Source organism: Schistocerca cancellata, chromosome 4 (assembly GCF_023864275.1).
Source record: "Schistocerca cancellata isolate TAMUIC-IGC-003103 chromosome 4, iqSchCanc2.1, whole genome shotgun sequence".
NCBI classification, from domain to species: Eukaryota; Metazoa; Arthropoda; class Insecta; order Orthoptera; family Acrididae; genus Schistocerca; species Schistocerca cancellata.
Genome location: NC_064629.1, coordinates 526,476,592 through 526,502,446, shown reverse-complemented (window position 1 = coordinate 526,502,446; position 25,855 = coordinate 526,476,592). Strand labels below are relative to the sequence as shown.

General features: G+C 42.3%; 1 non-coding gene across 1 annotated transcript; it reads left to right on the top strand.

The window, feature by feature from the left end:
* The first annotated feature begins 9,055 nt into the window (after positions 1–9,055).
* Positions 9,056–9,130, top strand: Trnat-ugu (transfer RNA threonine (anticodon UGU)). Its single transcript has one exon. It is a non-coding gene; the product is annotated as a tRNA-Thr (tRNA).
* Positions 9,131–25,855: the final 16,725 nt, after the last annotated feature.

Sequence of the window (25,855 nt, the reverse complement as noted above, 5' to 3'; positions counted from 1 at the left end):
TTTATGCCTTCCGTTCTAAACGCGTTACGTCCTCCACTCTATAGCCGGCACATTAAATTCCCCCCTTCCACCACTATGACCATGACTTAGTTGGGAATTTCCATGAAGTGACTGGACGATAGAAACATTAGATTACTATTTTTGGCCCAAGCAGATTTTATTCTCTAACTCTTTTTTATTTCATTAGACGGTAGTTGCAACCCATAACCATAAATAAGCCACCATCACTGATGCCAAGCTTATCTCCCCGGCATGGCTTCATTTGGATTTAAGATTTCGCTACAATTTATTATACATTTCACCTAGATTTTTGTTTCAGATAATACATACCCATTATTGCCATCAATAAACGAGAATAATTCCCAGTACGATTCTTCAGTTGGCTAATATTAAGTTTTTTTCTGGCCTGCAAGAGCGCACGTTTCACTTCATAGCAGATGCAGATGGCATGCTTTTCACTTTTTGGTGCTGTATACCTAGTTGCTTATCTGCCTCAGAAAGTGGTTTTTGTAACCTAAAAATTGCTAGACTACACCATCCAAAGACTAAGGGCTGACCCACTGGCAATGCAAAGAAACAAGTTAGGAACGTAGAGAATAAACCGAATTGTAACTTTGTGGAGAAGAGAAAATAAAAGAAAAACCAATTCCATAATGACTTTCATGAAGTTGAAATGGAAACATGCTGAAAAGACGAACTAATTGAATATGGAATGTAGAGATTCTATGGGTAAGTCCAACATGAATGAGAAACGACCTGCTATACTGCATAATGGCAGATTTACTAAACCGGGAATGAAGTGGAAGGTACTTGAGAGCGTGAAGCTGAGGTTCCAATATATGTTTGTATTACTAACAATAAATTATGTTCTCTCGTTATGAGAGGGCGTGCTGAAAATTAATGCCTCCGCATTTTTATTCCGTTCTCAGTATCTGTTCAGGTATTACTTGTCATGCATAGTACTTGGTCGAATTTCCCGCTCCGCTGACGCAAGTTTAAACCTTCTGCCCCTAGAGGACTCCTAATTGTAACGTGTAACATGGCGGTATGTCACGTACCTTTGTCGGAATATGACGCGCAGCAATCCAGTTTCTAACCGCAAAAAAGCTCCTCTAATTGAAATCCGTACAAGATAGAAAGCTGTTTTGTGCGTGAGGATGATGAGTTTCTTAACAGCATTGTGACAGATGATGAAAGCTGGGTTCACCCTTTTGATCCCGAAAACATTAGAGCATCAGCGGGGTTCCACCACAAAGTATCACCGACACCAAAAACGTTCAATACCGTGTCATCAGCAGGCAAGGTCATGCACACAATTTCTGGGATGTTCAAGGAGTGGTGCACTTGGAGTTCATGCCTAAAGGCACCATCGTAAGTTTTGCGAGGTACAGCAAAACCCTCAGAAAACTGGAAGCACTAATTTGAAGTGTTCGTCCACACATGGAGCTCCCTCTCCTTCAGCATGACAATGCCCGACCACCCAAGAGCGCTGTATCATTTGCAACAATCCGACGCCTTGGGTTCACTGTCATCGATCATCCTCCATACGATTCCGAAAAAAATGTTCAAATGTGTGTGAAATCTTATGGGACTTAACTGCTATGGTCGTCAGTCCCTAAGCTTACACACTACTTAACCTAAATTATCCTAAGAACAAACACACACACCCATGCCCGAGGGAGGACTCGAACCTCCGCCGGGACCAGCCACACAGTCCATGACTGTTGCGTCTCAGACCGCGCGGCTAATCCCGAGCGGCTACGATTCCGAAACTTGAAGAACACCTTCGAGGACTTTACTTTGATAGTGATGAGGCGGTGCAAGCAGAGGTGAGGTTCTGACTCCATCAACAAAGTCAAACTGTGTACAGTGACTGTATCAACAAACTGGTCTCTAGTTGAGAGAAATGTGTTCGTCCAAGGATGACCATGTTGAGGAATAAATATGTAGACATAAATAAAAAAGGAGTGGAATGTTAAAAAAGTTTATTTTACTTAAAAAGTTTGTAGAGTCCTCAAATAAAAAATTCGGAGGCATTACTTTCCAGCACGCCCTTGTACTTTCACCCGCCGGCCGGTGTGGCCGTGAGGTTCTAGGCGCTTCAGTCTGGAACCGCGTGACCGCTACGGTCGCAGGTTCGAATCCTGCCTCGGGCATGGATGTGTGTGATGTCCTTAGGTTAGTTAGGTTTAAGTAGTTCTAAGTTCTAGGGGACTGATGACCACAGATGTTAAGTCCCATAGTGCTCAGAGCCATTTGAACCATTTACTTTCACTCGTTTTGGGTACTCACAGCAGCAGAGCTACTACAATGAAGTATCGAAACCTTTGGATACAAGAGTCGAAAGCGTGTGTAGAGTGAAACGAGTAATACACATCTAATGGATAGGAAAGGGCATGATGTTTCCAGAAAATGCACTGACATGGAGGCCCTCAGTAACACAGTCTGAGGCAATCACCATAAAGTAAGGGGAAGGAGTGTTCCAACAGGTACGTAACCCCTGTAATGAAATGGATTTGATTGCGAGAGAGCGAGCGGTACTCCTGGTGGGAGCTTATCGTGCGGGCGGGCAGTAAAAGTTTTACGAGAGGCCCACCAGGGCGGCAATATTTGTAGCTCCCAAATAAAACCTGCTCGTTCGCAGCCGCGTCACACACCAAACTCGTCACGTGTCGTAGCGATTGCACGGCCTCTCTGTGAGAAAGGAAAACGGTCCAACAGAGGCCTTTCTTTGCGCTTTCGTGTTATGCCATCACAGAAGCTTAGTGTCATATTCCATGAAATTACTGAGCGATATTTAAGTACAGTGTTATCTCTTAGGACGTGATTAACCAGAAAAGGTCTCGCTAACGAATTCTGGAATTACCTATAAAAATGTCATTTACCTCTCTTTCTATTTTATTTCCGAAAACCCAGTTAAAAAAGAATAACTTTCATGTTCCTCCCCAGAGGACGATTCCTTACAATATCACATCACATATCCTGATTGACAACTGTGTGCGGGATAACAAAATGCTTTCAGATCCTTAACACAACGTACTATAATTCTCTCAATTACACTTTGTGGCAAGACCGGTTCATTTGGTGAATTTTAAGATTAGTAAACCTATATGGTGTTCCCTCAAAGTTAACGAGCAAGCATACACGTGTAACCAATTTGTTTCATTAAAGCCTCAAATGTTGGGGAAAAAAACGGTGGAAGTAAAATTGTACACCTTGTATGATAAAAAATATGCGGACATCTCTATGTAATGCAGAATTAACCATCAGATGTTACGAGAGGCGGACCTGCCAGTATAAACGAGGCTAGGGGTATTGTGTTGTCAGCAGAGGAATAGTAACAGAGAATGGGTCGGTGAGTAGAGTTCAGTGAGTTCGGACGCGGACTAGTCACTACGCGGACTAGTCACTACCTGTGTAACAAATCCATCACGCACATTTCAATCCCTCAAAAGCTGCCCAAGCCACTGTGGTTGATGTGATCGTGAAGTGGCAAAACGATGGAACAAGCACAGCGAAACTAAGACCAGGCAGGCCTGGTTATTATCTGCCTTGCAGAGGGGTGTTTCTAAACTAAAAAAAAATAGACGATTGCATCGTCCAAAGACTGAGAGCTGACCTAATTGCAATGGAAAGAAATAAGTTCGGAGAGTCGAGAAGAAAAAGGAATGTAATTCTATGAAGAAGAGAAAATAAAGAAAAAACAATCCCTTAATGACTTTCTCAGCGTTGAATAGAAACAGCCTTAAGGGACGAACTAACTGACTATGGAATGTAGAGATTCTGTGGTTAAGTCCAACATGAATGAGAAATGACCTGCAAGAAAGCTTAATGGCAGACTTAACAAACCGGGAAATAAATGGAAGGTACTTAGAACCGTGAAGCTGAGGTCATAATTTGTGTTGGTATTTCTAATAACAAATTATATTTTCCCATTATACTTTCGGTCATTTTAGGTGCTCAAAACAGCAGTGCTACTACACTGGAGCACTGAAAATTGTGGCTAGAGTGAAAAGAGTGTGAACAGGATAACATTTCTCTTGTAGACTGAAACAAGTTATACACACCCAACAGACAGGAAAGGACATGATGTTTCCAGACGATGAACTGACATGGAAGCCCTCAGTAGCACAGTCTGACGGGCAGAGACAGTTGAATATAGTGGTGCGTGGCTGTAAAAAACCACTCGAAATCATGAGTTCCAAAGTGCTACCAGCAGCCCAGCTAGTACAATGACTGTGCGTAGAAAATTAAAAAGAATGGCCTACGACGATCGAGCAGCTCCTCATAAACCACACTTTTCCGCAGTCGAAGCTAAGCGACACTTGATATGGTGTAAAGTGCGACGCCACTGGACAGCAGATGACTGGAGATGAGTGATTTGGAATGATGAATCTCGCTATTTTAACTCATTCGGCACGCCGAATCTCTAATTTACCCCTGGCCTAAATTTTCGTCTTCTGAAGTCGGACCTCGCAGTTTACATTCAACTGACTAGGAACGTTAAAACCGACCGTGAACAGTTTTTAATACAATATAGTCTGTCATAATCTTGATATTTTCAGAAAATTTACATGTTTCTGTTGTAATTAGTGAAATGGAATTTGTGAAATACACAACCTGACAAAAAGGTGAAGTATGCAAAATGAAAGAGGGAAACAAGATGAAACATAGTAGGCTGAGAGGGTATGCGATGTTACTGCAGTGGTTACAAAATTGGCAGTAGGACCCACTTATCTGTACGACATTGCACCCCGTCTGGCCTGGATGTACCCAACTGATTCGGTTAGGAATGGTATCGTAAAGCCGTTGTATGCTCCGCTGAGGCAAGCTAGCCCACACCTGTTGTTTTGTGGGAATGTGAGGGCAAGCTTACACAGGGTTTCAGTCGACCACTTGTGACTGCCACGAGGTAGGATCACTGTACTGTGCACCAAGCACATAGGAACACCAACAAATCTCCACCTGCCATCCGAGAACACGTCCTTGGCATCCTGGATACTGGTAGTGGGATGGTGTTGACGTCCGAGCTGGTCCCACATATGTTCAACTGGGGACAGATATGGGGATCATGCTGGTCACGGGAGTACCTCAACATCACGCAGACAGTTCATAAATCATAAAGAGAGTGCCATGAGCGGACGGGCACTGTCCTGTTAAAATGGCGCGGTGGTACTGTCACATGAGCGGTAACACTAGAGCGCCTGGGGTATCCGTGACGTACCGTTGTCCCATCAGATTTCCCTCAATCACTACCAGCAGTGACCTGAAGCCATTCCGATGTCTCCCAACGCCATGACGTCAGGAGTAACACCTCTGTCTCTCTCCAAAGCATTGGAAGAATGGGATCTCTCCCCATGTCGCCATCATGCTCGCTGACGATGCTCATCCGAGATAGTGCAGGACCACGAGTCATTGCCGAACAACGCAACGCCATTTATCAGCAGTCCACGCTTCCCAGTCATGGAACCACTCTAGACACAGCCGTTTGTATGGTAGTGTTAACTGCAGCCTACGCAAGGGTCGGTAATTCCTAATACGGCTGCTGCTAGTCTCTGGCCAATGATGTGGACCGACAGAGAATCTTCATAGAGTCCATTACTTGTTCTCGAATGGCAGGCGCAGATATGATAGTGTTCCGATGTGCTTGGTGCACTATACAGTGATCCTCCCTTGTGATAGTCACACGTGGTCGATCGGAATCTTGACGACGAGTACGCTTCCCCCACATTCCCATACAGTCCAACATCGAGCCACTGTCACATACGAATGCCCCACAAATCTTCGTATGGCACGATACGATCAGCCAGCACCACACTGAGGCCTCTTTCAAACTGCCAGGTGCGGATAACGCAGTCTCACACAAGTGCATGGCATCTCCGTGTCCCTTACAGTAATCACTCAACATCTGACGATGTTCGTGCCCCTTGTATACTCTATTAGGCCTGATAGCAACATTAAATACGAGCAATACTAATGCAGTCTCCCAGCTGCTCTATCTGTCCCGTTGAATTGCTATTCTAATGAATCACATCTACCCTGATGTGTACGAAGATGCACTGACAGTTGACGATGTCTTGTGGGTGCTTCACTTTCTTTGTTAGACAGACAATTTCGGCAACAGTGGGAAGTCAAATGTAGCCGTGTTACAATTTGTAGCTGCAAATTGTATTCCGTTTAAAATTAGTAATTTACGAGGTCTATTTTTTTAAGAGGTAACCCGCACTGGCTATACAATACTTTTTATTAAAAGTCACGACCGGTTTCACGTCACTAGAAGACGAACCCTCACGTGATAATGATTCTTTTTAACAAGTCGTTGCCAGAAGGTATCTGCCCTATAGCCACTCCTCATCGTTCACGTCAATTTGTAAACAAATAGCACGCTAAAAGCGGCTTTCCATGTTTAAAACGGAGGAGATAGCAGAACCACGCCACAAGCAGGAAGGTGGTTCAGCGGCGAACATAAAACCACAGCGAAAATCCGATGAAGCTTTAAGCAGATATGCTGCGCAGTGTCTCTAGTACGCCCATCGATTGTGTCACGTCGCACCTTTCAGTCCTGAGAACACAATGATCAAATAAAGCCTAAAACAATAGAGTCTTCCGCCAAGCATGAAGTGTGTGCTCTCATTCACTGAGGGTTTCCGCCTGATTTCATACAGCCCACGTAACGTAACTGTCATCTGTGACAGCAAAGTGCGGCAATGTTGCAGGAACTCACTGCAGCTGCAACAAAGACGCTCCTGCAGCGTTTTCGATGGTAAGTGTTTGCTCACCCACCATACAGCCCAGACGTGGCTCGCTCTGACTTTCATCTCTTTGCTCACATGAACCGCTGGCTATAAGGACAGCATTTCGTCACAGACAACGAGCTGCGCACTAGGGCAGAGAATTGGCAGAACGCACAGCTAGCTGCCTTCTATGACGAGTGTATTGGAAAGTTCATACAATGTTACGACAAATGTCTACGTCGGAGTGGTAACTATGTAGAGAGGTAGAACTTTTTCCAATTCATGGCGAGATTATACAGCAACTAGTCATAAATGTTTTGAAGGGATAAACAGTTTTGGCTCCAAAGCAGGCTTTAATATTTCACGTTTTGCCAATAACGCATTTCACGTTGTTTAAGGCATCTTCAGATTGGCGGGCAGAATAGGTGTTGAACGCATAAGCAGCTCTCCATGTAAATGTCTTAGCAGGCAGACACCGTTGTCAATATTTTAAGAACAAAGTGTTGAGTGCACAGAAAGACATGTTTAATATACATAAAAGACCGCAGTAGATAGTTGCCCTTGCCAAGACTTTGCACAATCCTCATATAGCAGACCTATCCCGTTTTTGACGTCTTTTGCACTCTGCAAGGGCAAAGCGCGACGTCTCTTAAGACTGGACACTACCTATTAAGGTCTTTTACGTATTTTAAACGTGACTTCCCGTGTACTGAACACTAGTTTACATCAGGCCACCACACATGTTCTGAAAGTGTTGACAACTGTGTTTGCCTGGTAAGACACTTGCATGGATGGCAGCATATTTGTTCAACACCTGTTGTGCCAGCCAATATGCAGATCCCTTAAACAAGGTGAAAAGCGTTATTGGCAAAATATAAAATAATAAAGATTGTTTTGCAGCCAAGATTCTTTATAGCTACAAAATTCAAAACTGTAGAGAAGTACCTGGAAGCTGAAGCTAAATGTTACAAATAAAGTATTTCTGATTTTCACTACGCTTTCCATTTCGTGACCGATCGGAAGTTGGAAAAAAAACTCGTATTACTGTTTAAAGTTAGTCTTATAGCATTTATTTTAATTCACTAGAATGTTAAGCTGCTAAGCTTTTCAATGTAAGAATAAACTAATTATTGTTGTGGATATATGCATCTGAGGAGATTTTTATCGCCGAAGTAGTTATTAGCGCGGATGTCTGCGGATTTCCTCATCCGCACAGACTACTACATAAAAACATTCTTTTGGAGCACGCCCGAAATTTATTATGCACTGGGTGATTTCGCCCTGTCGAACGACGTGTTGCCTTCTATCTGCGAGGAAGCACTGAATCCAAAGTATATGGGTTCGATATCCTGTAAGCTTGTATTTTGTTTCCTAGGGTGCTCCCTGGCCACATTGTTCAGTGGATATTTTTACCTGAGACATATCCAGTATAGCAATTAAAGATGGACGTGCACTATCGTCCATGCATAGGAAGTCTAAATCATGTGATCCTCTGAAAATGCGTACATTTGGTTGAAGTATCTCATTTCTGTACCTGAGAGGTGCTATTAACATTCCTCTGACCACTAACGAACATTCCAAGTTCCGTGCACTCCCCCCCCCCCCCCCCGCACCGTCTTAACTATGCCTTCCTACAAAAGAACACCATCACCACCACATGCGGCGTTTTCCACGAAACTACTGTGTGTTTACTTGTTACTGCTTCTCATCTAGACGAATACGTGGCAAGATTCGTTTTCCAATCTGAAGCTCAGTTCATCTATGAAGAGCAGATCCCTCAGTTCAGCCATGCACATTGTCGATGTTACTGATTCCAAACCAGACACAAGGTGTTCACTGAATAAAATGTAAAAATAATATCTATTGTCCATTTTCGAAGTTCGATTACGACACTGTTTAAAAAAATGAAGCATACCAACAACAGCCTCGCAATTAATTTACTCTCTTATGAAGAATGTTGGCAAGAAATAGGCACAGGTTACAAATAATGGCTGCATTCATAAACACAACAGTAGGAACCAAAAAGAGCCTCCGCCAAACTTAACTTATATGAATATGAAGATGGTATCTGTTCTTTTGAACATGTCCGAAAGAACAGATACCATCTTCATATAGATAAGGCTTGCCAGCCAATGGTCTTCTTCAATGCGGATGCACTCACATTGCTCAAACTCTTAGGGGAATCGGTAAACTGACTGCCGCGAGTAATGAGTATAGTGGGCAGGGGCACTACAAATGTAGTGTGTGGACAGTAAGTTGGAAATATGGGTCTCACGGGGAGCGTGCCAGAGATAAGTCCCTGCAGTCGCAATATCCTCTGTGTCCTCGATGGCTCAGTCGGACAGAGCGTCTGCCATGTAAGCAGGAGATCCCGGGTTCGAGTCCCGGTCGAGACACACAGTTTAAACTGTCGCCGTTGATATTTATCAACGCCTGTAAGCAGCTAATGGTCTGGATTTCATTGTAAGTTCAATCTTAACATAGTCTTACTGTTGCACAGAAAGGAGAAATGTGTGGAGCGATAAAAAAACACTGCCTGAAAAAAACTGATGTACCCAGAATACACGATAGGATGTCAATGTAACTTCGTACACGGTGTACACCGACGGGTATGTAAATAACTGGAGTTGCAGTTCTGTGTGACAGCCAAACGGCCACCAGATTGCATTAGTGTCGTTCGTATTTAGTGTTGTTACTTGATCTGGTACGGAAAACAGGGTGGTCAGAAACAGACTGAAAAGATTTTAAAGGTGTTGCAGGGTAGGTTATGCTGAGAAATAATAGCTAAGAAAAAAATTCGATACGCTGAGCCATGTCCGGGTTAACTCAAAAATGGCTCTGAGCACTATGGGACTTAACATCTGAGTGCATCAGTCCCCTAGAACGTAGAACTACTTAAACCTAACTAACCTAAGGACATCACACACATCCATGCCCGAGGCAGGATTCGAACCTGTGACCGTAGCGGTCGCATGGTTCCGGACTGAACCGCCTAGAACCGCTCGGTCACTCCGGCCGGCCTGAGTTAACTAGCATTGAAGTTAGCCAATCAGGCCATAGTGTGCACAAATTCAAGTGGCCCGTCAGATACAGTTACTGTCAGTCGTTCTCATAGCGCATATGATTGCGCACGAGACCACTGAGCCTTTGACTCGCGTTCGATCCCCACTGTCGTCTCGCATAAAATTTATCTATCGTTTTCTTGTAGCGTTTTATGAAAACCAAACGAATAACACGTTTGGTGACACCGTCGCTGGTGGGCCGCTTGAGTTTGGCGCAACGGCCTGTTTCAATGCTAATTAACTCGGTAACGGTCCAATGTATCTAATTTATTTGTGAACAATTATTTCTTAGCACAACCTATCCTGCAATACCTTTACAAGTTTTTCAGAATGTTTGTGACCACCCCCTGTAATGGACGTGAGCAGCGTCCGATTTTGAGTGATAACTGAAGGACACGGAGATGCTGCGTTCTTGTTCGAGACGGCGTTATCAGCATCTGACGGAGTTGGAAAAGGGTCTTAGTATGAGTCTTCATTTCGTTGGCTGGTCGTATAGTGCCACGTGTGGGACTGCACGGGAACGTGAGGGAAAGCTAACTCGTTGTGAAGGTTCCAGTCGATCAAGTCTAAGTATCAAACTGCAGGATTGCTATACTGCGCACCAGTCACCAAACCCCTTCACACCTGCGCCTGTCATCCGAGAACACATAATGTACTTCCTGCCACATTCTGTATCGAGCGGGGTAGCCTTGCGGTCTAAGGCGTGTTGTCACTGTCCGTGGGGCTCTCCCCGTCGGAGGTTCGAGTCCTCCCTCGGGCATGGGTGTGTGTTGTCCTTAGCGTAAGTTAGTTTAAGTTCGATTAAGTAGTGAGTAAGCTTAGGGACCGATGACCTCAGCAGTTTGGTCCCATAAGACCTTACCACAAATTTCCATTTTTTTTCCACATTCTGTGTCATCCCGCACGATTGGTCGGAGACAAGCAGCTGCCGGACTAGGGAATTGTCATACCTTGTGTAGGCTGCCATTTATATCACAACGCAATCGGATGTGTTTGGGAGTGATACTGTGACCCGGAATCCTGATGAATGGCGTGGCATTGGGATCAACAATGCATTGTGATTCTGCCCTATCCCGAATGACCGACGATTATGGCAGCTACCTGAGGAGGGGTCGCATTCTTCCAGTGCTCTGGAGAGACACAGAGGTATTTGTCCTGGTGTAGTGGTGTGAGAAACCATCGTGTACGACTTCAGCTCACGGCTGGGTCTGACTGAGGGAATTCTGATGTAGTGTTACACCACGGACATCTTGAGTCGTCATGTCTCATACGACAGTATCGTAGAGGCATTTCTCAACAGGACAATGCTCGTCTACACATGGAACGTCGTTTATGTATAATAAGTGCCGCGTTCTTAACCATAGCGAGTTGCCATGGGTACGAGCCACGGAGAAACCATCGTGTACGACTTCAGCTCACGGCTGGGTCTGACTGAGGGAATTCTGATGTAGTGTTACACCACGGACATCTTGAGTCGTCATGTCTCATACGACAGTATCGTAGTGGCATTTCTCAACAGGACAATGCTCGTCTACACATGGAACGTCGTCTATGTATAATAAGTGCCGCGTTCTTAACCATAGCGAGTTGACCTTTCGTGTGATTTAAATTTAGCGTTCGTCCCATGCGACTGAAAACACTTTTAGCTAGTAACGTATACATTACTATGACAAGATCCCTGGTTTATGTATCTCTTCTCTCGCCTTTCTTGTGTAAACTCTTACGGTCCTTCAAATAAGGTTTAGCATGTCTTACTGAGTGCCTAAGTCCTTGCTAGCGTGATTGGATACAACTTTACAACGAAAGCGATATATTATTTTATTGTCCATCAGTCCCTGGCATTAATGGGTTACTTTACAAAATTTCGTAAAAATTATCGTCAAATTATTTCATTCCTGTGTAGTGATATTTACAGTCCAAGCTTCTGTTCTATAATGTTTCTTAAATCTTCTTCACTGACAGGGAAAATACCGGGTGTTCAGAAACTAACTATTCAGTGCCATGTTGTGGTATGCTAAGTAATGATTGATATGATTGTCAATTATTAATCCAACATTTTCCATTGTTTAACATATTTGAACTATATTACACCAGAAAAAAATGGTTCAAATGGTTCTGAGCACTATGGGACTCAACTGCTGAGGTCATTAGTCCCCTAGAACTTAGAACTAGTTAAACCCAACTAACCTAAGGACATCACAAACATCCATGCCCGAGGCAGGATTCGAACCTGCGACCGTAACGGTCTTGCGGTTCCAGACTGCAGCGCCTTTAACCGCACGGCCACTTCGGCCGGCTATAACACCAGGTATTTGTAGTTGTTCGCAGGCCCGGTTTGATTGAAGACCATCGTCTTGTGCGACATCATTGTGACCCAGGTCATTGTGCTGACGATTGCACAAAGGGTGTTTCTTGTGGAGCATGTGTTCCACAATGGAGACCGGTTTACCTCAGCAGTAGAAGCTGCATCTGCAGCAAAGTTCCCAGGAGTGAAGATGCCTAACCGCTATGTTGTACGGAACCTCTTCACCAAGTTTCGAAAGACCGAAAGCGTTCATTATGCTCCACGATCTGGCAGGCCATCCACATCCACATCCGAAGAGAAGGTGGCGGAGGTGCAAGACGTGATGCTGCAAAGTCCAAAGAAATCGGTTAGACGACTGCTCAGTAGGCCCAAGTGTTCGTGGGTTCCGCTCACAAGGTTCTCAGGAAGTCACTGTCCACGTATCCGTACAAAATGTCGGTCGTGCTTGAACTGAGAGACACCGATCGCCCGGCGCGTGTGAACTTGTTTCTCTCCTTCCTGCAGGACAATGGTGAGGGGATTCTTGACACAACGTTTTTGACGGATGAGGTATGGTTTCACCTCTCCGGTTACGTGAATAGCCAGAATAGTTGTGTATGGACTACGGAGAATTCGCATGAATTTAGGGTGACCCCACTGCATGATCAAAAGGTTGGTGTTTGGTGGTCCGTGACTAGCAAACGCATGATTGGGACGATCTTCTTTCCTGGTACCATAAATGCAGAACAGGACTACAGCTACATTCTGGAGCCCTTCCTAGGCAAACTGAATGAGGACGAAATTGAGAATGCCTGGGATGGGGCAACTCCACATACCGCCCACAAGGGAATGAACTTTTTAAAGGACATCTTCGGTGACCGCATCATCTCTCGAGGACTCGGCCTCCGCGTTCACTTGGCTCCATCGAATTACTTTCTATGGGGTACGTCGAAGAGAAAGGCCTATAAAAGCAATCCACACACCATACAAGAACTCCAAGCTGCACTGACACGTCACATTCGGAACATCACTCCCGATGTTCTGCACAGCGTCTTCAAGAACATGCAGAAACACGGGCAACTGTGTCTTCAAGTACAAAGGGATCGCTTCCAACAGCTGTCTTAACTACCATGACTTTAATACGGAAAGTTATGGACTGTGTAGTTACTTACTGAACACGCTGTGGCATCAAATTCTTAATCTTCACTATAGAATAGTGTTTACTGCTATAAGTCATTTAAAAATGAAGAAACTAGTTTATGTTTAATTTTTCCTTTTAATAATGATTATGGAATGTTATTTCGGGGAAAATCAACTAACCTGGATAATATTTTCAGAACACAGAAGAAGCTTCTTATACGAATTAGTTTTGGTGTTAGTTCAAGAACATCGTGCTGAGCCCTTAATCACAACACTTTCGGAATTAATATATTTTAATGACCTATTCCGTTATCAATACCCCACTACTCTAAAAAATAGTACAAAAAATTAATGTAATATTTGGATGAATAAACAACAATGTCAGTGAGGCATAACTGGAAACTGTCTACCAATATAAATACTTGACTGTAACAACTGAATAAGGTGGCAGACTTCGATTCACTGGTAGGATGCTGGGAGAGTGCAGTCTACAAAGGATATTGCCGACAAAAAACACTAGTGAAATTCATACTTGAATATTACTCAAGCGTGTGGGACCAATACTATCATAAATAATACTAACAGGGATAGTGAAGGTACACAAAGAAGGGAAGAAAAAATGGTCATAGGTCCATTGGGCCCGTGGGAGAGCGATGCGGAGGTAATAAACGACTTAAGCTTGTAGGCTTTTGAAGATAATTTATGTCTAGCCCAAGAATATCAACTTACAAAGTTTCAAGAACCAGCTTTAAATGATGACTCTAGGAAGATACTAAAACCGCCTACATATCACTCTCGTAGGGATTGTGAGGACAGTATCAGATAAATTACAGCGCACACGGAGGCATTTAAGTACTCATCCTTCCCGCGCTCCATACGTGAATGGAACGGGAAGAAAACTGAAATACGTGGTACAATGGAAAGTACTCTCAACGTGGTTTTCTGAGCTGTAGAATATCTTCAAAGGCTTAGTAATAGTACAAAAAGGAGCCAGATACATGGGTACACGTGTATTCAACAACCTGTCAGAGCGTGTTGAATATCTTAAGGGTAATGCAGTGGAGCTTAAGACTGAGTTAGTCACAATGCTAGTCGGAAGCCTCATCAACTTATTCTTTCACAAGTGGAAATTATCTCGCAGCCTCTGCTAAAACTTTAATACAGTTCTAACATTACGTCACCGAAATAATGTAACTCCTTTGATACCGATAATTGTCAATTTCTCAAACTCTGCTGCTGGCATATTACACCAAACCAGGTCATACTTACGTGCAAGTGTAAAATAATACTCGCAGCAATGTGTAGGATTAATGATAGAGAAGTTACCATGAGTTGAAAAATTGGACTGAACACAGTTATTAAAGCATTGACGTCTATCATCATTAATAATTAGGCCTAAGTGTGTGCTTTAGCGAAACGAAGTATTCGTCCATAATGTGCTGCAGCACTTTAACTGCAGTTTAGTTCGCAGTATACGATACGGGGAAGTATTGCACTGCTGTATATCACGCGTCCCTTCCATTTTACATACATACATAACTACACTGTATCACGTTCACATATAGAAACCCGCTCTTGAAGCAGTTAATATCTCCACAGAAGACGTGAATAGCCTACGATGGATGTGGACGGACCTTGATAAGTGGCTGTACTACAAGCGGCGTAAAACAGCAGCGGCATTCGTGTGTAATTAATCCCGGCGATCAGGCCAAGCGCCAAGTGAGAAGCGGGAACAGCGACTCGTGCGTCACGACCTCATCTTACTTTGAGATGAGCTACCTCGCTGACCCACATTCTGACGCAGCGGCCAGTTCTAACTAGGAAAACGTTCCGTAGCATACTTCCAACATCTGCGGACAACAGTTTACTCTCAGAGTTACTTTAGATTTACCATCCAGCGAAATCTACCTATTCATTACCGTTACATATATTGTATTGATTGACAGTTCCGTCTGTTTTTAGTACAATACTTTATATATTATGAGTGAAAAAAACACACACACGACATTGGTATAATAATCAATTGTGCAATATTACACCAGTGTCGTGTGTTTTCCAATCATAATTACATAAACTAGTGCGGAAAATTTAAGGACGAAAGCAACTAGCCCGTGATGTGTCACTGGCAAGTAACAAAGCTCGATGAAACATATACATTGCGTCCAAGTTCCTTTATGAGTGTTGCTATGAAAAATAAGCCATGGATTATGATCACAAAATCACTGTATTAATTCAAAATAGTCTTGCCCTGAATCAAAACACAACTGAAATATTTTTAAGGGGGGTAGGACGTCAAACGGGCCGACTTGGAGCAAAAGAGGCATCACAGGACATTTTAATTTCCAGTGTCTATACTTTTACAAATAAATTCATAAAACTTTGTCAGCATCACCAGGAAAGATTCAGTATTCACACTCATTGCAGTGGAAGTTCGAAAACATAACAAAATAATTCTTTTACGTGTGTAATTTCATCATTTTTTCACTTACCAATGGCTGCATTTGTTGCTATAGGTACACTTTTCTTCATAAGTTAGAGAGATTCTTCGATGAATTTTGCACAGCATACATACCATACTTAAAGGTGTATGAAACTCTAGAATTTATTTAATTTATGAAAAAACGAATGATCTGTTGTATTTTAAACTTCATGTTTAGAAAAAACACAAATTTTGTAGTTAATTACCTCAATTTTTACCACAGTTTTTAATACATTTGGAAAATTCTAGAGTTTCATACACCTTTAAATATGGTTTGTATGCTGTGCAAAATTCATCGAACCATCTCTCTTACTTATGAAGAAAAGTGTACCTATAGCAACAAATGTTGCCATTAGTAAGTGAAAAAAATGATGAAATTTCACATGTAAAAAAATTACTTCGTTATGTTTTCGAACTTCCACTGTTATGAGTGTGAATTCTGAATCCTTCCTGGTCATGCTGACAAAGTTTTATGAATTTATTTGTAAAAGTATAGATAGTGGAAATTGAAATGTCCTGTGGTGCCTCTCCTGCTCCAAGTCGGCCTGTTTGACGTCCTACCGCCCTTAAAAGTGTTCTGAAAGGGTCACTGTAGTCCTTTATTGGAGCTACATTTAGTACTGCAGTACAACTTTCTTGCATCTCCTTAAATGCATCATAACGGTGTCCCTTCATTGCCAACTTCAGTTTGGGGAACAACTAGAAGTTGGCTGGGATCAAATCCGGCGAATACGGTGGGTGACCCGGGACTGTGACGCATTTTCTGGCCCACAAACTCGTGCACAGTCTTCGCTTTGTGGGCTGGGGTGCCGTCGTGGAGGAGCAACCAGGAACCTGTCTCTCGGTATTCGCGCCGAATTCGACGAATTCTCGCCCAAAAACGCTAGAGGACTCAAAGAACTTGATGTAGCCTCACCACTGCCATTTTCCGACAAGTGTCAGTGACATACTGTTACATTCGCGGCCAGGATGGCTGCTGCAGCTTTGACTCTACACAGCTATTTTTAAACTTCTGGATCGTAACTCCACAACTTGCCACCAGGTGGCATTGTAGTTTGTAATTTGACAGAAGGAGTCCTAAAGGAACTGGGATGCACTGTGTACATAGAAAGAACTACTACATTATAGTGCAGAAGTTAACAGAAGGTAATAGGCAATAAGACGAACATAAATGACACTTTTATGCAAAGACAATGATTAAACTATAGCCACCGCGATTCACAGTCGTCCCCTGGACATTCCAAAAGGTGGCACATCCTTTTTAATAGGGTAGGGAATCACTGTGGACGGCAATGCGTACTCTGTAACGTGCTACCGCGCTGACAACAAGGTTGGTATGGAATTCTTGTGGTAGGGCGTTCCATACCTCCACCAGAGCGGTTGACAACTGCTGGATGATTGACGGACGTGTTGCAATACATCTCCCCAACGCATGTGCTCGATGGGATTTAAATCGGGGTAACGGGCACCCCAGTCCATTCGCCGAATATCCTCTCGTTCCAAAAGCTGATCCACCTGCTCTATTTGATGCGGTCGTGCAATGGCATCCATAAAAATGAAAATGTTTAAGGAGTACAGCGTGACAATAACGATGACCTCTCGGTGTGCCGTGTTCAAAGAGTTGGAGGTCAGTACGACCATTCAACATTATGCCTCCCATATCATAACAGCTGAACCTCAAAACGACCATGTTTGACAGCATTCGTGGGTGTATTACGTGTCCACGCCTCTCGCCATATGAGGGTACATCCAGCACAGTTTTGCACATCAGTTAATATTAGTAAACTGTGCATCTTTATAGTGGTTTTTAGTTCAAAAGCTAAGCAAATCGCATTTAATATATGTCGTGTCCCCAGCAGCAGCTCTAGTGAAATAACTGGAACGTACCCCACTCCACCATCCAACGCTTTCAGGATCATTCTCATCTTCAGATGGAAAAAGTGTGGGAATTATGGACAAGGGTGTAACGAACTCTCAGAACAATGAGATATTCTAGCAGCTTAATGCACGTGCTTGTAATTTAATAAACATTTCAACTTCGGCAGATGCTCAGTATAGCGAATATCACATAGTGACCAATACTTATCCAGGCTATAATTTCTGGATCATTGTGGAACGATTTGTGCAGTTACTGCAAGTGCACTATAAGAAACTTTGGTCTTGACAACAATTCCTTATTAATTTGCTTTGACATGCTTTAGGTTGCTTTGTAGATTTTATGATCCGTTTACTTTGTCGTAGTGCAATACAGCACACACCGAAGTTTTTATATAATATTTGGAACTCTAATATTTTGTACGTGATTTGCTTCACCTTTAAATTATGGCTGTGTTTGTTGTACTGAAGTGCTTCAGGTGTTGTTTTATCATTTTATGTAAGTTGTACCCAAACGTCTTCTGACAGCTGTTTTTCCAAATCGTAAGATAAACAACTATGATAGGAGAGTGTATTTGCGCTTTCGTCTTTTGACTGTTTTTGCACTTATTATTTCGTGGAGGAGGAGGATATTAGTGTTTAACGTCCCGTCGACAACGAAGTCATTAGAGACGGAGCACAAGCTCGGATTAGGGAAGGATGGGAAAGGAAGTCGGCCGTGCCCTTTCAAAGGAACCATCCCAGCATTTGCCTGGTGTGATCTAAGGAAATCATGGAAAACCTAAATCAGGATGGCCGAACGCGGGATTGAACCGTCGTTCTCCCGAATGCGAGTCCAGTGTGCTAACCACTGCGCCACCTCGCTCGGTTTGTTATTTCGTAATGAAATCATGTTAGATGAAAAGCACTGAATGGTTCGTATGTTTTGTAACATACCCATGTGCAACTTAACATCATAAAAATGCCCTTACTCCCTGCCAATTATGCTTAACCTGAGTAGCTTCGGCCTTATGAATATTGCATGTCTTCCAGTTTCATGTTCTGCATTTTTTATCTCTGTTGTGTGTATAATTTGCACAAACTATTTATACAACAATATGTTGTATGTGTGAACTTAACGTAAACTACTGTAAAATGTATTCTTTTACTTTTGAACTGTTAAAATGTTGCGCACTCATGGCAAGGACAGGTCATCATCTTACGTTAGCGCCTTCTATTATGTAAATTGCTCACAAAAAACTTATAATAAGTGTTAGCCTCAAGTAATACCTTCTGAATGTACGTCATGCGTTAGTGTCCTAGGATTAATAAAATTTAATTTTTTTTTTATTTTATTTTTTTTTTTTTTTTGTAAAGCAAGAATACGTATTCGTTGGGTCTTAGTACAGCCTTGTACGGTAGCGACGTCTGGCAGAACTACTTTCCCTGTGACGTCATGAGTGCACTCCAACCAGTTTACACTAATGCTTTATGGAAGGAGCTTCAAGGAGATACCATGTATCAATATGTTATGTTCACATTGTATTCTGCTTGCTTGTTCTCGATGCATGCTTGTTATATCTTACGCAATGTCATGCTTTGTTTCTTATGTACGTCACGTGTTTTTTCGATCCTTTGTAAATGTCTTAACAGCGAAACGCGTAAGTATTAGCAAAAGTTAAAAAAGAATTGTGGTCAAGACTTAAGTTGTATTACTGTGGGGAAAAAAATAGCGCCACATTTCATAAAGTATTTTTGCAGTATGGTTCTACTGCAAGTGCATTGTTCTACATTCCTATGGCTGTCTTCCGTACATTTAAGGCTAAACTACATCTAGTTCCTGCATCTCTTAGAACCAACCGACAGTGGTGTTGCAGAGGCAACGCAATGGACTCGTATTCGGGGGTACGATGGCTCAGATTCCCCTCCGGCCATCAATATTTAGGCTTTTCGTGACTCCTTAAATCACTGAAGACGAATGCCAGTACAGTTCATTTCAAATGATTCTGTCGATTTCTATCCCCAGTCCGAGCCTGTGCTCTGTATCTAATGACATTATCGTCGACGGAACGTTAATCCTTTATCTTCTTTCTTTCTTTCCCTTATCGAACCAATAAACAGGTTCGGTTGGACGTAGGCTACAATAGTTAAGCAGATATAGAAATACTTGCAGAGGATAGACTAGCACAGGGAGCTGCATCAGAGCTGTCTCCGGTCTGAAGACCACAAAAGAAACAGTAACAAACAAGGCTATTTTTCCTAGATAAACAGCAGCAGTATAATTTCTCACGCTGGAAAATCTTGCTGAAGGAAAAAAGGTCTCACATACACCGTCCGTCCAAAAAGTTCCTAGACTGATCTCATCCTGCCTCATAAGGAAAGTCGGCGCAGTTGCTACGATGGCAGCTTCAACTAACAACTGTAGACAACAGATGTGCATTCGGCCAGTCAGTTGTGAGCAGGCAGTGGTAAGCTGTGGGTGTGTGACTGTAGTGTGTCAATGTTGCTGCGTCAAAAATCGCAGTAGAGCAACAACTCTGAATTAAGTGTTCAAGACATTAAACCAGAACGTTTTCAAGAAGAGAAAAGAGTGTGAAAAGTTTGTCCTGCATAACTTGACTCCCGAACAAAAACAACAATGCGAATTGAATGAAATGCAACACGCGGACAATTCTTTTTCTAGACTAAATCATCACGGGTGACAAGACGCATTAAAACCATCTTAACTTTTCACTTTTTTTAATAACCCAGTCTCTGACAGGTTATTTCCCTATCAAACAGACTGAGGCTTTTGCTTCAATGGAATATAGAATAAGTTCGTTTATTTATTCAGGAAATTAAAGAATATCAGTGAAAAATTGTAAGAATAAATGTAATGTAGTTTTTTGCATCCCCTTTTAGTATGATTTGCTGATGCCCACCTTCATGATATTTGTTTTGCATCTATATCCGCACTCCGCAATGATTTTACGGTGTGTGTGTAGTGCAGGTTATATTATGCAAAAGCATGATCTTACCTCACTGTTACGCTATTCGCGGTATGTGTAAGGGAAGTTCTACAGTGACGGAAAAAAATCACAACACAAAAAAAATTAATGTAGAGTAATGAAATTTCTGGAATACATTCGTCTACGTAACATATTTCAGTGATTAAAATTGTAAGATCACAGTTTAATGTATGCGCGAGATAAGCCATTGCAAATGTGAAGTGCTGGTACATTAGTAACTTGTGTAATCGCCAGAATGTTGAATGTAAGCATGCAAACGTGCATGCATTGTGTTGTACTGGTCCAGGATGTCAGTTTGTGGGATGGAGTTATATGCCTCTTGCACTTAGTCGGTCAGTACAGGGGCGGTTAATGCTGCTTGTGGATGAAGCAGGAGCTGTCGTTTGACGAAGTCCCATATCTGCTCGATTGGAGACAGAGCTAGTGATCGAGCAGGGCAAGGCCACACGTTAACACTCTGTAGATCATATGGGGTTACAACAGTGGTACGTGGACGAGCGATATCCTGTTGGAAAACATCCCCTGGAATACTGTTCGTGAATGGCAGCACAACAGGTCGAATCGCCAGACTGACGTACAAATTTGCTGTCTGAGTGCGGAGAATAACCACGAGAGGGCTCCTGCTGTCATACGAAATCTCACCCCAGAAGATAACTGATAGCGTAGGTCTAGAATGTCTAGTACACAGACAGGTTTATTGCAGGACGTCAACTGGCACCGAAGCAGATCCAGCATTCGACAGAAAGCACAACAGTCCTCCACCTTGCCCTCCAATGAGCTCTCGCTTGACACCACTGACGCCGATAATGGAAGTGGTTTGGGGTCAGTGGAATGCAAGTTGCAGTGCGTCTGGCTTGGAACTGTCCTTGAAGTAACCGATTTGTAACAGTTCGTTGTGTCAGTGTGGCGCCAGAATCTGCTCAAATTGCTACTGCAGATGCAGTACAATGCGCCAGAGAACCGCCGAACACGATGGTCTTCCCTCTCGGTAGTGTCACGATGCCGTCCAGAGGACGGGCTCCTTACGACCGTACATTCTCGTGACCACCGCTGCCAACAACCACGTACAGTGGCTACATTCCTGCCAAGTCCTTCCGCAATATCGCAGAATGAACAACCAGCATCTCGTAGCCTGAAACTCAGTGAGATGTTGATAATGGCGTCTTTGTTGTCCTAAAGGCATTCTTGACTAACATCAATTTACCACGTCCAATCTCTTACAGCGTGTATTTAAAGAAAACTTGATTTTCACCCGCCTAGTGCCGTTACTAGCGCCACTCTTATGCGATTGGCGAGAAACATGAATAGACATCATCTTTCAGATGTAGAAATACGCCTACAATCTTTCGTTTGTGTCGCACAACTCCCTCCTGGTGCTGCGATTTTTTTCTGTCAGTGGATTGCCTGTACATGTTAACGAAAGCCTCAATTTTGCTGTTTTGATTATTACACGAATGTTGGCAGCCCTGCGCCAGGCGAGACAGAGTTTTTGCACTCTCGTAAAGGTAAATTATTTAGATTGTAATAAGTTTTGTACATATTATTCACTGAATACGTACGTATGTCAGTGCGTTTATTAAGATTACTATTGACGGTATTACTTTCCTTTCCGCATTAATCCACAAAACGCAAAAATATCGCAAGGCCGGGTTGTAATAGTATATTTGTTCACGTTTTGGCAAATTAACTTAATTATTCTGTTTTTCTTTCTTAGAATTTAACTGGAGCGTGTTCATTCACTATTGAGTGCATATTACAGGAAAGTAGCGTAAATCATAATTTATTTGATTTAGAATCTTTCACACTAGTCAGTTGTTTACATGCAGTTTGCGTAGAATGACGTTACATTATGTCGTGATTTAACGAATGCTGGAGTTGAGGGAGTGGGAATAATTAACTTTTTACGTTATATCATACATCTGAAGCGCTAATGTGTAGGCCTAATTTTTGCTGCTCACAATGAACGAAAATTAGTGTAGTTTAAAGTGTGTTAAGTGATTTTACTCTATTTTTAAGCGTGTAATCTGTTTTGCAATGTGTGATAAGTGTGGATGTTTCCGTGGGATAGTCAAAGAGCGAGTGGTATGTGTAGACTGTGGGTTGGAATTTCACTGGCGTGGCTGTAGTCGGGAACTGAATGGGAAACTCAACGAAGCTCTCCCATAGAACTATAGGATTTGCAAAAAAGACGAAAGAATCACTGAGCAGGAGGAAAAGATTTGTGTCCTTCAGGCTGAGTTACATCACGCGAAATTTGAACTAGATGGGTTTGAAGGGGGAAAAAGAGTTTGGGAACTAAGTTAAGGTAACAAGCAATGGGCGAAAGGAGAACAGGTCTGCAACTTCCTCTACATCTGAGCTAACAGTATCGAATAAATTTGACTTGTTACCTGAAGCAGGAGGGGAAGAGCCCCATCCAGCTGCAGGACACAGTAGGGTGCTGCAGGCTTCTAGCAAATAATTTCAGTGTAGGTGGGTACCAAAAGAGAATAAGAAGAAAATGATCTTACTGCTAGGTAGCAGCATGGGAGGGGTGCAAGTCAGATTTTGCAGGACAAACTAGGGACAGGGTACCAGATCACGAGTATTGTCAAGTCAAGTGCTAGCTTTAAGCAGGTGACATGCTGCAGGACATAGGGAATTTGTGCGAAGGTTTCGGCAGAGAGGATCAGGTTACTGTAGTTGATGGAGCAGGGAACAGCTTGGCTAAGAACACTAATTACAGCATTAGGGGTGACCTGGATGAAATAGGAGTAGCAACTACACACATTAATATAAGTTTTGTGAAGGTACTGCAGCGCCATGGCCAGCCATGGATAAATGTTGCTGTGAGCTGCGAGAACACTGAGTTGAGTAGGCTGCTGCTGACTGAAACAAAACTTCATATGAGTGCAGTGGCAGTTGCTACTATTGGGAGATGGAAATATACTAGACATGGCCTACACCTGAACGGGAGAGGGAAAGATAATTTGCCTGAGCTTCTTGCAGATAATATGGGGGGGGGGGGGCACCATCAAACATAGCAACATCCCTGTGGTTATTGGTGTCAGAGGGCCTCCTCTTTTAGGTTAGAATACGGATTCAGGCATCCTGTTTTGAAAGAAGTGAAGATAATAGAAGAATCCCACAAAGTGCTTAATAATGCACAGAAAAGGTTAGATTACTTCATCAAAATATTAGCGGTCTGAGTAGTAAGGTAGAAGAGCTTCCTGTCTGTTTGGAAAATTTAGAGAGCTCTGAATAGATAGACATTCCGTGCCTGTCTGAGCACCACACAACCATACGTATAGACGATTACACTACTGCAGCTTACTCATGCAGAAATAACATAGGAAAAAGAGGAGTTGTCACATACATTAAGACAGAATGTAACTTCAAAACCGATGAGACAAGTATATTTTGTAGTGATCGACACACGGAAGTGTGTGCTTGTGAATTATTTCTGAAAATAGTTCACTTTTAATTGTAATAGTATATAGATCCGCACTGGGAAATTTTGAACTATTTATGAGGAATATGGATTCCTTACTGTACTATCTTTCAGACAGCAAAAAGCAGTTAATAGACTGTTGTAACATCAGTGTCGGTTCTCTAAAGAATTCTGATAGTAACAATGATCTGGAAATCTTATTTGGATCCTACAGTTTGGTCTCAGCAATTAACTTTCCAACGTGGGTGGCTAAAGACAGCAGGATCCTAATTGATATTGTTTTCTTTGATGAATCTCTCAGTAAGAAAACAACTGTTTACCCAATAACGAATGCACTCTAGTTTACAGGAGATAAAATGGGATGTAATTTATAATGAACCAAATGATAACATAAAATTTAATCTGTTCCATAATTAATTCATATCATAACTCGAAAACGGCTTTCTTCATAAGCTAATCAGAAAGGACACTAAAGAGCGATGTAAAAGACCATGGATCACTACAGGGATTAAAGTACCCTGTGAAGGGAAAAGGGAAATGTATCTTTTGGCAATAACAAGTAGGGATCCTGCAGTAGTTGCACATTACAATAAGCTACACAAAATTACTGTGAAAGGTTATTAAAAAATCAAAGAACATCCACACAATGTCAGAAATCAGTACTTCCGCCAAGGGGCTTAAGGCTATATGGAATATAGTGAAACGAGAGACAGGACAACCAGCCACAGGACCAGGAAACGTCACTACTGAACCGAATGTAAGTGCTATAAATGTCGAGTCACTGCTAGCAAATGCATTTAATAATCATTTCTTAAACACAGTAGAAAGCATAGAGACAAACAGTCCAAGAGAAAAATCACAGAAGTATGTTGGGAATGTAATTTTCATAAAATTCAGTCTTATAAATGTATCACAAACTTCTCCTTCTGAAATTGAGAAAATACACATTCTCTGAAAAATAAAAACTCGTCTGGTTTTGATGGTGTTTCCAACAGAGTATTAAAAATGTATTCCCATATAACAAGCCCATTCGTATCTGAAATACGTAATGCATCACTAACTCAAGGCATTTTTCGAGAGACACTGAAGTATGCCGTTGTTAAATCCCTCCTTAAGATATCAGTAACTACCGACCTGTTTCAGTGCTGACATCATTCTCCAAAATTGTTGAGAAGATCATGTATTCTAGAATAGTGACTCATCTTAGCAACAATAGTATCATTAACAAATCACAGTCTGGGTTTCAGAAGGGCCGCTCTACAAAGAATGCCATCTACACGTTCAATCATCAGATTTTACAAGCATTAAATAATAAAATTGCGCCGGCTGGTATCTTCTGCGACCTCTCTAAGGCACTTGACTGTGTGAATACAATATTCTCCTAGATAAATTGACGTTTTACAGGATTGATGGTATATCCAACTAATGGATAATGTCATATCTCACCAAAATAATGCAGAAAGTTATACTTGGTATTTCAAGCAATATAGTCCATGGACATAATTCTCGTTGGGGAAAAGTCACGTATATGGTGCGCCAAGGTTCAATCTGAGGTCCACTACTTTTCCTCATATATGTAAATGATGTCCAGTCTAGTATACACCAAGCAGAATTAGTTCTTTTTCCAGATGACACAAGTATAGTAATTAATACAAGCATACATACAGAAACAAAGTTCTGAAAAGTATCATTGCCTGGTTTTATGCGGATGGCCTCACCCTGAATTGTAAAACGACACAACATATTCAGTTCTGCAGATATAGAGGTACTACACCAACGATAGGTGTAACACATGGTGAGGAAATAATAAATAGCATGTAACTTAAAATTTCTTAGATACCCATATTAACGAGAATTTAAATTT